We start from the raw sequence: 18,483 nt of genomic DNA, 5'->3' as shown, positions 1-18,483 counted from the left end.
GCACCCTATCCAATGAGGTACCTAACAGCCTCCCAGGTCATGTCACCCCTCAACTCAATAAACTTTATTGACTTCTTTGCCTCCAGGAGCAAGTATAAAATGTGCTGTCATGCAAAAACCCTTTGTAATCTTGCAGCTACTGTATTTCTTGTTCTTACTTGAACTAAACTGCCAAGCATTCAAACTCTGCTTCAGAGAGTGTACCTCCAATGAGCTGGCCATGTTGTTTGAAAGCATTATGTACCCTTGCCAAAAAGACTGTTTTATGAACTCACACATGGCAAGTGTTTACATGGTGGTCAGAAAAAATGATACAAGGATAATCTCATTATCTCTGTTAAGAACTTTGGTTGTGTGACATGGGAAACACTGGCACAGGACCGCTTAGCATGGCATGCCCATATCAGACAAGATCTTGTGCTCTATGAGCAAAACAGGATTGAAACAGCTCAAAGGAAATGCAAGATGCACAAATTTAGAATATCCATCTCAAATATTCACATAGACTATTATTGCCTGACCTGTTGTAGAACATTCTGAGCTCATGTTGGTTCTGATCAACCACAGTTAGACACATTGAAACTTGAATAGCATAGTGGTGTCATTTTGGTCTTCTTTGAGAATGAAGGACAACAATGACTATGCCTTATTTTCCACAAAATACTCTGTGTACTTGTCTATGTATTAGCACTGGCCTCTTTGAGGTTCTATGAACAAGACACTCCATTTCCTGACTCTGCTCATTTTCTCTGGCCATCTTCCCTGCCTGAATTTCCTTAAGTCCCAACTAAAATCCTACTTTCTATAGGAAACTTTCCATGACCCCTATTAATTCTAGTGCTTTACTTCTCTTAGCTATTTCCTAATTAATCTGTATATAGTTTGCTATGTATATATTTAATTGCGTGTTACCTCTTCCATTAAACTGAGAGCTACTTAAGGCCAGGGACTGTCTTTTGCCTCTTTTTTTATTCTCAGTGCTTAACAGAGTAGGCTCATAACAGGCTCTAAATAAATGTTTATCTAATGATTATGTGTCTGTATGTGTAATTGCATTCCCATTTTGCCTTCCTTTTACCAGTTCAGATGAAAGTTAGGTCCAAGTGATATTTGTTCCCCCATCCCTTCCTATGCTTGTCTTGAGTCTTTGTTGGAGCAGTTACAGGAAAAAACTAGGCTGTAATGCTTCCTCCTACTCAGCCATCTTTGGTAGTCTTTTTTGGGACTGTATTCTCAGAAACAGAGAAACCATTTGTAGTTACAGTGAGTGTTTGAGAGGACACTTGCAGTTTTCTTTGTCATGAATTAATTTTCTATTTCATTTTCATGTTACTGATTTAATTGTTAATGAATTACATATTCAATAACATTGATATTTATTTCATCTATTAGATTAAGGGAATTACTATATAGAGATATGAGTAAATATTGAGAAAAACAGTTTTCTTATTTTTAAAATAAGTGATACTTAGCAAACAGGAATTGAGGCTCTGTGCTTAGCTGAAAAATTGGATGACATGTTGAAATTTTATTAATTAATGAGAAAATGTAAACAAAAACTCCTGGAAACCATAGAATTTAGGATGAAATTAAATATAGGAACAAGCAGGCTAAGGACCACCTTTAAGTGAATATGGTTGAAACTTAAATACTTTTGTGGGTAGGAATTGACACTAGTATTCTCATTGTGTATCAGCTAGCTATTTGTCACAGGTCAAGAGAACACAGTGGCAGTTCCACACCTAGGAGAAGATGACAGTGATGTCTTTAAATATTTGTAACGTATTGCAGTTTATATTCATCTGATTAAGAGGAATAATGGATTAAAATGTCTAGTTTCAAATAAACAATCTTCATACAGTAGGTAAGATCTAAAAAGATTCTTGCGATCACAGTCAATATTTGAAATATGGACTTATTTCATTTATTAATAAGGATGAACCTCCTTGGAACACTGAGTGGGGCCTTAGGGTACAATTTTAGTTTCATGAAAACATGACATCATTATGATCAATAAGAGTTTTAAAAACTAATCTTTTGTTCCCCAAAGGGATTTAACTATGTCACCTATAAAAACTAATATATCTGTGTTAAAGAAATATCAAAAACATATTTTCCAAACTGTTTTTAAAAGCAATCTTCGAGAGGAAACTCAGGGACTTGTGGGAGCCAAGATGGCAGATTAAGAAGCAAATTTCTCTTACGTAGCTCTTACACAGACAAAGGACATGGGCCATAAGTTGAATTTGATGCAATGATAAGAAAAAATCTAAGTGGTGAAAAGGCATTGTAGTGAGAGAAGAGGAAAGGAGGAGCTATCACATGAATTATGTCACATGAAAGGGCACAAAAACCTATTAGAGTAGAGGGAAAGAAAGGAGGGAGATGAGCATTGTTTGAACCTTACTTTCATCAGATTTTGTTGAAAGAGGGAATAACATAATCAAATCTAACTTACCAGTAGGAAGTAGTAAGAGAAAAGGGAAAGAAAAGGGATGGGATGGATAGAAGGGAGGGAAGAAGTTGTAAGGGAAAAAAAGAAGAAAAGGGAGGGGACTGATAGAAGTGAGAGAAAACTGAGGGAGGCAGTGGTCAAAAGCAAAACTCTAGTGAGACGGGAAAGCGAGAAAACAGAGAGAAAAGCATAAGGGGTGGATGTAGGATGGAGGTAAATATAGATAGTAAGCATAATTATGAATGTGAATGGAATGAATTTTCCCATAAAATGGAAGTGGATAGCAAAGTGGATGCAAAACCATAATTCTATAATATGTTGTTTACAAGAAACACATTTAAAGCACAGGGATACAATACACAGTAAAAGTAAAAGGCTGGTGTCAAATATATTATGCCTCAGCTGAATTAAAAAGCAAAACAAAATTAGAGTACCAGTCTTGAACTCAGAAAAGACAAAAGCAAAAAATCTAATTAAAAGAGATGAGGAAGGAAATTATATCTTGCTAAAAGGTACCATAGACAATGACGTGATATAATTACTAACCATACATGCACCAAGTGGTATAGCATCCAAATTCTTAGAGAAGAAGTTAAGGGAGGTACAGGAAGAAATAGATGGCAAAACTATACTAGTGGGGGACCTCAACCTGACGCTCTCTGAACTTCATAAATCTAACCACAAAATAAACAAGAAAGAAGTTGAAGAGATGAATAGAATTTTAGAAAAGTAAGATATGGTTGACCTCTGGAGAAAACTGACTCGGGATAGAAAGGAATATACCTTTTTCTTGTGGATACATGGCAGTTAGACGAAAAAATACCATGTATCTGGGCATCAAAACCTCACAACCCAATGCAGAAACGCAGAAATATTAAATGCATTGTTTTCAGATGACAATAAAAATCACAAGTAATAAAGGGCCATGGAAAGACAGACTAACAACAAATTGCAAACTCAATAAACTAGTAATAATGAGTGAGTGTGTGAAACAAGAAATGATGGAAACCATCCATAACTTCATGCAGGGGAATGACAATCATAAGACAACATACCAAAACTTATGGGATGTAGAAAAACAGCTCTTAAGGGAATTTTTAGATCTTTGAATGGTTGCATGAATAAAATAGAGAAAGAGGAGAGAAATGAATTGGGCATGCAACTGAAAAAGCTAGAAAAAGAACAAATTGAAAATCTTCAATTAAATACCAAATTAGAAAAACTGAATACCAAAGGAGAGGTTAATAAAATTGAAATAACAAAAAAACCTAATAAATAAAACTAAGAACTTTTATGAAAAATCAACCTTTGGTTAGTTTGATTTTTTTAAAAAGAAAGAATAAAGCCAAAATACCAGTATCAAAAATGAAAAGGGTGAATTCACAGCCAATGAAGAGGAAAGTAAGGCAACAACTAGGAGAAATTTTGCCTAACTGTATGCCAATAAATTTGACAATCATAAGTGAAATGTATATTGACAAAAATATAAATTGTCCAGATTAGTGGAAGGGGAAGTAAAATATTTAACCCCATTTCAGAAGAAGAAATTGAACAAACCATCCATGAACTGCCTAGAAAATAATGTCCAGAGCCAGATGGATTTGCAAGAGAATTCTACCAAACATTTAAAGAACAATTAATTCCAACACTATATAAAATGTTCGGGAAAATAGGTGAAGAACGAGTCCTACCACATTATTTTTTTATGATACAAATATGGTACTGATACCTAAACCATGAAGAACCAAAATAGAGAAAGAAAATTACAAACCAGGTTCCCTAATGAATATATATGCAAAAATTTTAAATAAAATGTTAACAAAGAGATTATGGTAACTTATTTTGAGGATAAGACACGATGACCAGGTAGGATTTATACCAGAAATGCAGGGCTGGTTCAATATTAGGAAAATTATCAGCGCAATTGACCATATTAACAACAAGAACAACAGTAATCATAGGATTATCTCAATAGATGCAGAAAAAGCTTTTGACAAAATACAACACCCATTCCCATTAAAAACACTAGAGAACATATCCTTATAATGGTAAGCAATATATATCTAAAATCATCACCAAGTATTACATGTAACGGGGAAAAAGTAGATGCCAATAAGATCAGGGGTGAAACGAGGATGTCCATTATCACCACTGTTATTCAATATTGTACTAGAAATACTAGATTTAACATTATGGGAAGTAAAAGAAGTTGTAAAAATTAGAATAGGCAAGGAAGAAACAAAGCTATAACTCTTTACAGACAATATATAAAATGCGGAAGAAATCTAAAATATTACTTGAAATAATAAAAAAATTAGCAAAGTTGTAGGATATAAAATAACCCCATACAACTCATCTCCATTTCAATGTATTACTAACAAAGCCCACATCAAAACATAGAAAGAGAAAGTCCATTTAACATTACTGTATACATTGTAAAAATTTTGAAAGTCTACCTGCCAAGCCAAGCCCATATGAACACATTTAAAAACACTTTCCACACAAATCAAGTCAGATCTAAAAAACTGGAAAAATATTAGTTGCTCATGGGTGGGCCAAACTTATATAATAAAAATGACAATTTGACCTAAATTAATTTATTTTTTCAGTGTCATGCAAATCAAACCACCAAAAATATTTTATGTAGCTAATAAAAGCAATAGGAAAAATATCTGAAAGAACAAAAAATCTAGAATATCAAAGGAATTAATGAATAGAAATGCAAGAGAAGGTGGCCTGGCCATACCAGTTCTGAAATTGTATTATAAAACAACAACCATGAAAACTACTTGGTACTGGCTAAGAAATAGAGTGATGAATCAGTGGAATAAGTTAGGTACTTAAGACACAGTAGTCAATGACTTTAGCAACCTAAATTTGATAAATAAAAATAAATTTGATAGAGACTTCAGCTTTTGGCATAAGAACTCAGTATTTAACAAAAACTTATAGGAAAACTGGGAAACAGTATGGCAGAAACTAGGCATAGACCAACATCTTATACTCTATACGAAGATAAAGTCATTTGAAATTTAGATATGACAGCTGACACTATAAGCAAATTAATCGAGCAAGAAATAGTTTATCCATCAGATCTACGGAGAAGGGAAGAATTTATGACCAAATGAGAGACAGACAACATTAGAAATGCAACATGGATTATTTTGGTTACATTAAATTGAAAAGTTTTTGCACAAACAAAGACAATGCAACCAAGATTAGAAGGGAAGCAGACAGCTGGGAAACAATTTGTACAGACAGTGTCTCTGATAAAGACCTCATTTCTAAAACATATAGAGAACTGTGTTGAATTTATAAGAGTACAAGTCATTCCCCAATTGATAAATGGTCAAAGGAGATGAACAGGCAGTTTTCTGATGAAAAAATTAATGCTATCTCTAGTCACATAAAAAAATGCTCTAAATCACTATTGACTAGAGAAATCCAAATCAAAACAACTCTGAAGTACTACATGACACCTATCAGATTGTCTAACATGACAAAACAGAAAAATGACAAACTTTGGAGAAGACGTGGAAACATTGAACACTAATGCACTGTTGGTAGAGTTGTGAACTAATCCAATCATTCTGGAGAGAAATTTGAAACTCTGTCCAAGGGGTTATAAAACTAGGCATACACTTTGACCCAGCAATGTCATTTCTAGGTATGTATACCAAAGAGATCATAAAAATGGGAGAAAGAGTCATATGTACAAAAATATTTATAAGCATCTCCTTCTGTAGTTTCAAAGAACTGCAAATTGAGAAGATGTCCATTAATTGGGAAATGGCTGAACAAGTTGTGGTATATGAATGTAATGGAATATATACTATTGTTCTATAAGAAATGATGAGCAGGCCAACTTCAGAAAAACTTTAAATGACTTATATGACCTGATGCTGAGTGAAATGAGCAGAACCAGGAGAACATTATACAGAGTAAAAGTCACATTGTGTGGTGACTCACTTTGATAGACTTTTCTCTTCTCAGCAGTGAAAGAACCTAAGACAACTCCCAAAGACTCATTCATGATGGAAAATACCTTCCATATCCAGGGAAAGAACTTTGAAATCTGGATGAGGATGGAAGCACACTATTTGCTCTCCTTTTCTTTTGTTGTTTCATTTTGTTTTTCTTTCTCATGGTTCCTCATGTTGGTTCTAGTTGTTCATCACATCCTGACTAATGTGAAATTTTTGTTTAGTATGAATGTGTAAGAAGAGGTTATATCTGATGGCATGCCATCTTGGGGAGGGGAGAGGAGAGAGAGGGGAAGAAGATCTAAAAGTCAAAATCTTTTGGAAGTAAATATTGAAAACTAAAAATATAAACATTAATTATATAAAAAATAAAAATCTTCCAAAAAATTTCATTTGATTTGGAATTTATGGGGGCAGGCCTGCGGTACACTGCTGTGGCTCTGGCGGCAGGTCCCGCCCCTAGGCCTTCATCACTGTTTGCCCGGCTGCATTGTGAGAGTTTGACCCAGGGCCTCTTGATGAGGGTGATGGTCTGCCACCACTGAGGGTGTCATGGGATTGGTGACAGCCCACGAAGTTATAAGAAAGCATCTCTTAATTGATGGTTCTGGTGCCGGTGATGATCTGAGAATCAACCTGTTAGTGCGGAGTTTCATTAAGTGGTGCAATGCTGGATCTCAGGAAGAAGGTTATAGCCAGTACCAACGCATGTTAAATACATTGTCTCAAAGTGAATTTTTAATAGGAAAAACCCTACTTGATTATGACATGAATCTCAGAGAAATGGAAAACTATGAAAAAATTTACAAAGACAAAGAAAGTAGTATAACTGGAGCACATGAAAAAATTACTGAGTACAAACAACAGATCCTTCAAGCAAAACGAATATGGAAAAATCCCCAGGAGTATGAAGTTTTGGCAAAAGTCACACAGCACCATCCAGACAGGCATGAAACATTAAAGGAACTAGATGCTTTGGGGAAAGAATTACATCTGTCTCATATAAAAGAAAATGTTGAAGATAAGCTGGAACTAAGGGGAAAGTAGTTTTTCTTAGTACTATCCCTGAACTTCAACAGACATTAGGAAATGATGAAAAATTCTCAGAAGTGGACGAAGTTCAGGAAACAAGCATGGAAATAGAGAAGAAATCATAGGTAAATACAAGTCTTACCAGTATTAAAGAGAACTGAATATGTCTTTCTTTCCTTTCACATGTTAAATCACTGGTACTCTGGTAAAACTAGCAGACTATGGATGATAAATTTTTATTAATTTTTTCCAATGTCCAACTAGGCAAAGAAACTTTTAATGAAAAGAAAAGAATTTATTTATAAAAAACATATGTTATGTCACCCAAATATTTTGTAAGAACTGATTGATAGAAGCCAAGAATAATCCCTTATTCCAGTGTTTATCAAGTGCCTGATTTGTGTCTAGTCCCCCATTTGTGTCTACTCCCCCCGGCCGCGCCGTGGGGAGACGTGATAAACAGTCCTCACTTGTGAGGAGCTAACATTTCATGGAGGAGACAAAAGTGCACATAAAATATATAGCATAAAGTTAATACAAATATATGTACTGCAGTTAAATAAAAGGGAGCTTGGGAAGAAGGATATCAGATGCGGATGCCAGAAAAGGCTTCGTGAAGAAAATCCTAAAGAAAGAGAGCAATTCTATGAGAAGAAAGTAAGGAGAGAGCTTATTCCAGTTATGAGGGACGAGCCAGTGTAAAGTCAATGTTATTTGTGAGGAATAAAGAGAAGGCCAGTTTGGTCAGAATTTAGAGTCCAGAGTCTAAAAACTACCTCTAATCAAGCAGCTGGTGGTGCAGTTGATGGAGCACTGGATCAAGGAGCTCTGAGTTCAAATTTGGTCTCACAGCTAGTTATACATGTATGACCCTGGATAAGTCACTTAACCTCTGTTTGCTCTAGTTTCATCAACTATAAAAAATGAGTATATAATAATAGCATCTACCTCCCAAGGTTGTGGCAATCAGGTGAGATCATGCATGTGAAAAATTGCTTTGCATAATGCCTGGTACATAACAGGTACTGTAAGCTAATATAATGCTTAATAATATAATATTAATAAGCTAATATAAATGCTTGTTCTCTTCCCTGAGATATGGTTGGAAAATAAGTTTGGGCTAGGCTGCATAGGACTTTAAAAGTAAAACTGATGAGGGTATATTTTATCATAGAGGCAATAGGAAGCCACTTGAATTGATTGAATAGATTTTGTCACATGATCAGATATGTATGATTAAGGAAAAGCACTCTGTCAAGAGATTGCAGGGGTAAAAACTTGAGGACGAGAGACCATTTATGAAACTTGAAATAATCTAGGTCGGGGTGATGAGGGCCTGTTTGTGAGTGGAGAAAAGTAATTAGAAATGAGAGATGTTATGAAGGTAGAAATGACTAGTTCCTAGTTCCTCATTTCTCTCTTCTATCATGTAATTAAAAAATCCTTAATTTAGCTGGTTCATTAAATAACAAGGCAGTGTAATAATAATTTAAATTGGTGCATCTTTTATATGCATTAATCAGAGCTAGGAAGGATGCAGGCAAGCAGGTGACTGGCTAGCATGAGTGAAAGAGTGTGTGATTTTGTTTAAGGGATAATGTTTGTGATTTATTTAATGAAGCTGATTTGTGGGGAGCCTATCAGGGAGAAGGTTTAGGGATGGTGTTGTCCTCTGCATTGCTATTATATATTGATTTTTGTTACTATGATGTATTTGGCTTTCTGGTGTCTGAATAAATGTTTTGATTCTGTCTTCCATGTGTAGAGTCTGTTGTATTTCACAGTTCGGAATTGCACCAGGATATTCATAGCTGTCATGGGTGCTGTGAATATCACATTGGCCCTACGGGCAGTCTCCCATTGACTCTTTCTCTAAAGGTTGAATCCTGACGTTCTCTGAGTCTTCAGGCTACACATCCATGTTTGTTGTTCATTGCTGGCATGGAGTACTAGCAACCGTTTTCTTCCTTCCTTTGTGAGAAGCAATAAAATTTGTTAAGGCCATCCCTGTGTGAGATGGCACTTTTCATGTGGACTCCCCTAGTAATAGTAGTAGTCTACAGTTGGTAACTTTGGGAAAGGGAGTTTCATTTGTGTAATAAGGCTGAGAGTGAGAAAAGAGGAAGTAGGAGCAGCAAGTGGAAACAAGTCTTTGGCTAAATAAGGGTGAAGAGAATTAGTGGATGACTGTTTGAGGAGATGGTAGGAACTAGTGAATGTTTTTTTTAAAGGATGAGAAAGATGCAGGCATATTTGAAGGCAGTGGGGAAAGAATCAGAATACAAAAGCATAGATTAGTACATTACTTTTTAAAAGGATATCATTATTATTAATAATAATATTTTAATAGGAGCAAAAAGTGTTTTTGTCTACTTTTAGTAAAGAAAATAAAAATTATTATTTTAAATGTCATTAATTTCAACTGCAACTCATATTTTAAAATTTGTATTTTTTGTATGCTTTATAATATACATAACAGTAATGCATGTAGAGGGTCCATGCTTGGAAATGTCTTGCTGATAGGAGTGTATAACAAAAAAAATGGAATTCATTACTTTCATCTTTGATGTTTATTTCTTTATTTTTTTCAGTTTAAAATTTTATTTTAATAGAATCAGAATATACACAGCATATGCAGTATTTGACCCTTAACTAATACAGTAAGCATTTACTAAAACTACAGTGACTTGAAGTTCAATCTTTATACTCAACAAATTTTAATCCATTCCTCCAAGTGATTTTTAATTCCTATTTATGAGGCAAAAATATTACTGACTGATACAACTTGCTAAAATACTACTGTTGAATGTACAAACCACTGATCATGCCAATATAGCAAAGATAAACATATGTTTGAGGATTGCAATATCCCCTTACCTAGACTAAAAAAACCTCATCCAACAAATATCTGAGAATCAGTCCACATCACATCAGTGTTTAGAAGTATTTCATTAATGTCCAAACAAGTGTACCAAAATCTTATCATGTCTTAATTTTAAGTTGCCAGTTTTGTTTTACTAACTTGAGAAAGTTATAGCTACACTGTCAGTGCCAGATCACCTAAATTTGATTTAAGAATTTAATTTGAAATACTAAAAGCTCATATAGGTAATTTCATGCATATGGTGACATTCAGCATTCAAATGCCAGTGTTTTTGTACTGTCTTTTGGTCACATTTCTTTAAACTTTCAAATAATCACTTTTAGGCTTTTAAAAATTTTGTCAGAGTGTTCAATAAATAGACACAAAATGAGCAGAAAAGAATATCTAGAAATACACTGTCTTCAAAGGGTTTTCTCTCCAACTGTCATTCCCATAGTTTAAAAAAATTTTCTTTTTAGAATATAGTCCCTTCTACTTCTTAGACAAGCTGCATTTAACAATCTCCAAGAGTCAAAATAAGTTTGGAAGTCTGAGGACAAGTACGCAAGACTAGATATAATGTATATATTTATTTATAGGTAATATATTTGTAAATAAAATACTTTAATGGTAATTAAAATATTTCAAGTATTTGAAAAAAATTGTCAGACAAGTTTCTTGATAGCAGGGACTGTTTTTTGTTTGTTTTTGGTCTTTGGCCTTTCTAGATTCTAGCGTAATGCTTCTTGAATGACCGATTTTTTTCTCCAGTCTTCACATCCCTTATTCCTTTGACTTATCTTTGTATAACTTGATTTCAAGTCCCTTTACTATTCTGATTGCCCTGCAGCTTGTTAGCATCCTTTCTCACAAATGTAATATTGGACATAATGTTCCAGATGTGGTCTGACTAGGGCAGAGTAGACCAAGACTCTTTCATGCTTCACCCCTCCAGCCCCTCCAAATTATCTCTATGTTGCTATTTATTTAGGATAACATCACATTAATTCTTTTGAATGCCACATCACATTTCTGAAACGCTTAATTTACAGGTGCCTGAAACTTCCAGGCTTTTTTCATGTGCTTGGTTATCTAGATACACCTGACCTCTTCTATTGAAGTTTTTCCCGCTAATGTTTTGAATTCAAGTGTTGGATTTTATCATTTACTTTTGTAATATTCATTCCCAACCTATCCTTATTCTGTCATTCAGTATATAAACTCTCTTTTCTTAACTGTGTTATTTGCAAATTTTATGTATGTTATTTGGTAGATTATTCAAGTCGTTGGCAAAAATATTGAACAGAACTAGGCAATGCCCAGAGCCTTGGGATTCTCTACTGTAGACCTCCTTTGAGGTTGAAATTCATCCATTAATATAACAAACACTTTCTGGGTTAGTCATCAATCTGTTCCAAATTCATCTAAATAAAAAAAATATGTGCACACACATATATACAAAGAGTGGATCTGGACTGAATCTTGTCTTTAAGAGTATTATGAAAGATTTTATTAAATTTTCTACTGAAATTCAAGCACATCATGTTGTCATTCTCCCCATCTACTATTGTGATAATCCTATGAAAAAGGAAACAGTTATTGTAATAGGACTAGTTCTTACTGAATTCATCCATACTGGCTCATAGTAATTAATGATCTTTCCCATGTCCAAGTGCTGAGAAGCCGTATATTTAGTGATCCTTTCTAAAATTTACCAGAAATTGATACACTAGACTATGGAAATTGGGAATTTGTTTATATCCAATACTGTAGTAATTCTTCCAGTTTTTTGGATACTTTAAAGAACAGTGGCAGTGGCTCAGTAACCATACCCAGTAGTTCTTTTGTAGAGAATTTTGGTTTCCCTTTGATAAATAGCATGACAATCATTGCTCAATTTCTCCTTGACAGACAATATGACCATTTCTGATTGTAAACAACACATATTATACTGGAGAGTCAGTTAAGCCAATGCAGTTCTAGGTTAAAATAGGAAGCTCCAATGAAACCCTCTTTGTTCTTAAGTCTATATAGGATAAGCCTAGAAAAACTTGAAAGTAATCTTAGAACAAGTATTTTTTAGCTCAGGAAATGTATGCTGGAAGGAGATACTTTCTTAACAAATGGGCCACTTACATGGACCAGAACAAAGATGTAGTTGAGTTTGATAGGCAAGACTTACTATGATCAAATACCCCTGAAAAAGATAATAAGAGGCTCTAAATTCATTGTTTTAAAAAAACAAACTAAAAATATTTTTTCTCACTGTTGATTTGGGATGTTTAGCTTATGATGTTCTAATACTTTTTATTGCTATTCATTCAGAGTTCAGAATTTATTGTAGGACTGTAATAACTTTAAATACCCATGGCTTCCTCAATGATATTACCTTTCCCAGGTCCTACCCCTAAACACTGATCATTTTGCTTTCCCAGTATAAAACAAAATTGGGTTTTCAGTTTTAGAATAACATAGACATACATGAATCTCTGATGAATGGAGAGCCATTAGTTCCCAGGACAGGAAAAGAATGTCAGGGACTTTTATTCTATAGCGTTTCTAATGAAAGCCATTGTGACAATATAATAGACTTTTTTATTTCAAAACGACATTGTGATCTATAATAACCTTTATTTTTTACTAGTTTTGTTAACTAGTAAAATACAATTACTTGTGATTAAGAAATATGCATTTTTTCTTTTAAATTCTAATTTTAGGAGGGAGGATATGAGAAAGGTAACAAGAAGCGAGTTCTACATAAAGTAATAAGAAGATGTGGGAAAACCACATGGAAATAGAAAGTTAAGTCCACCCTCCTTCTATCTCCATCACCCCTAGAAGCTTGGGAGTCTCTTGGTCTTCCAAGAATAGGTGAAAGTGTCAATTGTATCCTTCAGCAAGAGTAGCATGGCTCAGATCTTTAAGGCATTATCGCTTCTTTTGGTTCAACCTTTGTTTTCACATGTATGTCTTTCAAGCATGAATTTACTTCACCTGTGAATAATAAAGAAACAGCATAGTGTAAGTGTGCTACACTTGATGTGAGGAAGACCAACATCTAATTCCACCTTACACTCACTAGCTACGTGACAGTATGTAGGTCATTTTAATCTCTCTGAGATTCAATTTCTTCATCAGGGCAGATATCTGTTTTACCTCTAACCTATGGTAGGCATTTGCCATGATATAATTCATATAAGGCCATTTGTAAATGTCAAATATTACTATGAATAATAATAATAATAGATGCATGCTTTTCCTTGTGACCATTTTTGGGAAAGAATATCAGACAAAAAGGGACCTGTGTGAATCCATTGAAGATAGTTTGGAAAAAGGGTAGAAAACCTGTGACTTCAAGGCCACATGTAATCCCCAAGTGCAGATCTTTGACTGAATCAAAACTTCACAGAAGAAATCCCCTTAATAAAAGAATTTGTTCTGTAAAACTTGGTCTCAGTCAAAAGGCCTCACCCAAGGATCTAGAAGGCCACATGTGGCGTCGAGGCCACAGGTTTCCCACCCCTGATTTCAAATAATAAAAGTGGTATAGTGAAAATACCACTGACTCTGAAATCAGAGAACCTGAGTTCAAATCCCACCTCTGATACTTAATACTGTGTTACATTAGACAAGATACTTAATGTCTCTCGGCCTCTGTTGCCTCATCTGCAATATACTAGGTTTGCACTAGAGGGGCTCTGAGGTCTTTTCCAGATAGATATGGAGAGATATGTCAAATTGTGCTTCCTACAGGGACCTAAAATTAAGACTTTGTTGACCCAAACATAACCTCTATATATCTTATAAATGAGGCCTTAAGTCAGTCAATAAATATTTCTTAAACACCTACAATATTCCAGGTACTATGCTAAGTACTGGTGACACCAAAAGGCAAAAGACAATCCTTGCCCTCATGGAGCTGCTAATCTAAAGGAGAAGACAACAAGCAAGCAAATAAATGTATACGTGTGTGTGTGTATGTATATATATACACACAGATACACACACATATATATAGACATATAATAAATTAGAAATGATTAAAAGAGACAAGACACTAGAATGAAGTGAGGTTGGGAAAGGCTTCCTGTAGAAGATGGGATTTAAATTGGGTCTTCAAAGAAGCTAGGGAAACGGGTAGATGGAAATGAGGAATGAGAGCATTCTAGGCACAGGAGAAAGACTGTGAAAATGCTTAGGGTCTGAAGATGCAATGTTTTGTTCTAGGAACAACAAAGAGTCTGGTGTCACTGGATGGAAGGATACGCAGGGGAGTGCAAGATACAGGAAGAGTGGAAAGTTACACACCTTATGTGTAGTACAGGAGTATATATGCAAAACAATGAACAAGTAGACATGAAACATGTCAAATGAACATAACCATAAAATAAGAAACAAGTATACTCAAACAAGTAGTAATTTATAGCAGAAAATATATGAAATGTTTACAGTATTAAACATGCAATTAAATGCACGTTTAAAAGATTAAATGCCCATTTCATGTTAGAAATCTGTAGCATTGTTGCCTAAATACAGGTATAACTATATTTTAGGTTTATCTGAATACCTAATAATGACATCATAACTTAGCTAAAAACAAAGAGTGCCCACATCATACTTCCTTGGGCACATTCTTGTTCAAATTGTATGCATCCCTGTCCTCTTACCTTGAACAAAGTAACTGTTGTGCTGTAAAAGAGACTCAGCAGGAAGAGGACAATGAATGTAGAGGCTGTTGTCCACAGGTTCTCAAATCCCTCTTCCTCAGCATTGACTTCTCCTTCTTCATGGGTTTTGAATGATAGAGAACAGAAAGAGCAGTGTTAGATTCAGTCACTATGGGGCTAGGACTAGACAGAAGATTTGCTACTTGGGAGAGGCTGTTTGTAGGAATAAAGTGCTAAATAGATGTATTTTCTATGAGCATGACATTTTCTAGAGGAAATCTATGGTCTTTGCTCCAGGAACAGAGAGAGAAGTCTAGGAATAAGATGGTTGTAAGTATGAGAAAACCTAGAAACTTGGAAACAAACAAAACCCAACCATCTTCAGAAAGAATTAGTGTGACAGGAAATGCAGAGAAGGGGATGAAAATGCATTTAAAAAGGGAAACTTTCACTGCAGTCTCACAAGGATCCCTTTATAGTGCTGAGGATGAGATTAAAGTCACTATTTAAAAATGAATTCTGATTTAAAATGAATTCTGAGAGTGATTTAACTGTGCCACTCTTATGGATGATCAGAACAGTCAGAACAGTGAGATCAATATTAGAAAGGAATAGAGAGAGAGAGACAGAGAGAGATGAGAATGATGATGATGATGATGATGATGATGATGATGATGATGATGATGATAATTAATGCAGGTCATAAATGTGAGAGATGAGTGCATTTATGTATAATATGCACTTATGTGCATATCTATGTGTTTATTCCTGCTAATTAAAATCTTGATTTAGGCTTTTCCTAATTCATCTATGCTCTTAGGAACAAATTCCACCTGTATTCTTATTTGGATCTGAGAAATTTTGAGGATCGATATAGTCCTCAAATTTTCTTCAGTGACCTAAGTTTTGGATTATTGGAGGAAGATGAATGGGAACTCTGAACCAGTGGGGGGGGATAGTAATAGAGGAACCAAGAATGTAATGAATTATGGTTGATTTCAAGGCTCTCCTTTCCTAAACTGATTGTGAAAGATATTTTCTTTGGAGAATCAAAAGTTGAAGAGAAGACCTGCTCTGGGAAAAGTGACCAGAGAGATCACTGCAGCCCACTGTGGGAGCAAATGAGTCAAGGTGTTAGATAGACGATATCTTAGTGTTTTGTCCAACATAATGGGTCGCATGCTACGTATCTAGTTGTCCAAAACAAAAAAGAAGAGAATGTAGTTGAAACCTATTGTGCTGGTTGAGAATATCTTTCCATGTCCATGTAAGTCTGGGGCAAATAAAGAAACTGAAACTAATGATTGATGATACCACCTTCCATTTCCTTCTTCCCCCTTCAGTCATGGTTGAAGGCAATACTTAGAGCTCTATGTAGAAGGAATAAATTGGTAAACAGTACTTGGATCATAAAGCCGCTCAGATGTTGGAAGTGTATGGAGAAAGATAACATCCCAACATTCAAACTAAACACTATATTAGTACATACTGTTATCCTAATAACAACATTGGGATGCTGTTTAAGGCACCATTTCTATTGTTCACTGCTTCTCAGTTTCTGTTATCTCTACCTTTTCTGTCCTCACATTTTTGTAGCATAATTTCTCGCAGTTTTTCAGCAGAATGCTAACTTTCTGTCTATGTCTCTTTTTGTACGTAAGCTAAAAGGATTTCACAGTTTTGTTTTTCCTTAAGAACTCATTATTACACAGAAGAAAGGCTTTGAAGTCCCTCCTGATTCTATGGTTAGACCACAGTACATATCAACAATCATTGTTGATTGTTACTGAGGACAATAGATTCTGATCTCTTGGAGAAACTAAGGTTGGGTTACATAAAGTAAGACATTCTATAGCCTGGATTTTGCACAAGATGTTCAGGTACTTCTGCTACAATGGAATTGAGCTTAGGGTAAAAGATCCAGTGGACTCTTGAGGAATTTAGATTTTCTTCCTGGTTTTCCAAGAACAGATGTGGGATATGTTTAGAAATGGATTTATTTGTAGATTTCAGAAAAGGTTGGCTAGGGAAGCAAAATGGTTTATCTAGCTTCTGTGCTATTCAGGCATATTAGATAATATTTTCTACATAAAAGTAAATTTTTTTGTAGGTCAGCACATCAACTTCATTACAAACAGATGTCCTCTAGGTTGACTGGACTAGTATTTTGCTAAGATGAATGTGTCTCTGGGCAGATGAAAGACCTTGAAAAGAGTCCTCATAGAAAATATTAATTTTCCTTTAACTAGGTATTTCATCTCATACTCGAGGGTACCTTACTGTGTTTAGACTTCTATCTTTGGACAGTAGGCAATTTATGAATAAGTTTTCTCTTCCCTTGTCATGTATGAGCTCACTTAGAGCCACAACTTCTTTGGATAAAGGGTCATTGATCTTTCTTGGGCCACCTAAATTCCATCCTCATGTAGCTTCTAACAAGGAACAGAGAAGGGTGGGCTTTTTCAAGTAGGATGGTCCCTTAGATGTTTCTCGTTTCTTGATGTTTCTTTTTCCTCTTTGATATTTCTTTGAAAAGGTGACTTCTTCCATGGGAGTAATCCAAGAAAGTCACATTTGGTATCAACTCTACCCTCAGTCTTAAATATTGACCTTCTTCTATTCTGGTTCTATGAACGTGTCTTCTTCGGATGAGATGTACATACCTAAGGCAGATACTAGAGGATCATTGGTATGGGGTATACTGGGAGAGGAAATGGAAGCATTGTCTTGAAGTGACCTATTTTCTTGAGTCTGAAATTACTCATCCCTGGGACACTGAGTCGCACTCCCTTGGACATGAGTAGATGAAATAGCTAGGCTTCCACTCAAAACCAAGACTGAGGAATTAAAGGGACTGCTATGAATGATCAGTGGGACAAGGAGTTCTAAATTCTATATCACTAGGCTAAGTATGGAGGTATCACAACTGAGGCCATTGTAAGAGGCATTGCTTTCTTTCCCCTCTCTCCCAGAAGACTGAATATTTTAAGTGGAGAACATGCACATTACACTTACTAAAAGGCAAAAGGATATCTTTGAAAAGTCCATGGATCCCACGTGATAGTAGGATTGTCAGAATTCTACCAGTGCTCATGCTTCCCTTCCAGAAAAGAGGTTTCCAATGACTTAGTCTAGTGATGATACGTGTGTGTATGTGCATGCATGCATATTTATGTGCCTGTGTATCCACACATGCATATGTGCTGTCAAGTTTGTTTCTGCCAAAACTTGTTCTGAAGGACTAAGAAATATGAACTGTATTTCTAGCAACCAAACAACGTGGAATTGAAGTGTGGAGTAAAGTTGGGGAGAGTTGATCAGGTTGGGTGAGGGAAGTAAGGTCTAAGGTGGTGTTTGCATATGTGCATGCATGTGTGCGTGCTTGTGTAGGTATGTGTAATTTGAGAGGTAAGATGAGGGAAGAAGCTCAGGAATGGAATGGTGAACAGAGAGAAGCTTAGGGCCAGTCAGATTACCATTGTT

The 18,483-nt window shown here is 35.3% G+C and overlaps 1 protein-coding gene and 1 pseudogene across 1 annotated transcript in view; one reads left to right on the top strand and one right to left on the bottom strand.

Annotated features, from left to right (window-relative positions):
* LOC140517968 (immunoglobulin alpha-2 heavy chain-like) overlaps positions 1 to 18,483 on the bottom strand; it is a gene marked incomplete at its 5' end in the record, with an annotated part of 937,512 nt that overhangs the window by 528,768 nt on the left and 390,261 nt on the right. The window lies entirely within an intron of this gene.
* On the top strand, positions 6,991 to 7,485 carry LOC140525536 (THO complex subunit 7 homolog pseudogene; annotated as a pseudogene).

Source organism: Notamacropus eugenii, chromosome 1, assembly GCF_028372415.1.
Source record: "Notamacropus eugenii isolate mMacEug1 chromosome 1, mMacEug1.pri_v2, whole genome shotgun sequence".
NCBI classification, from domain to species: domain Eukaryota; kingdom Metazoa; phylum Chordata; class Mammalia; order Diprotodontia; family Macropodidae; genus Notamacropus; species Notamacropus eugenii.
The sequence above is the reverse complement of the archived record's forward strand: the minus strand, read 5'-3'. Positions and strand labels throughout refer to the sequence as shown.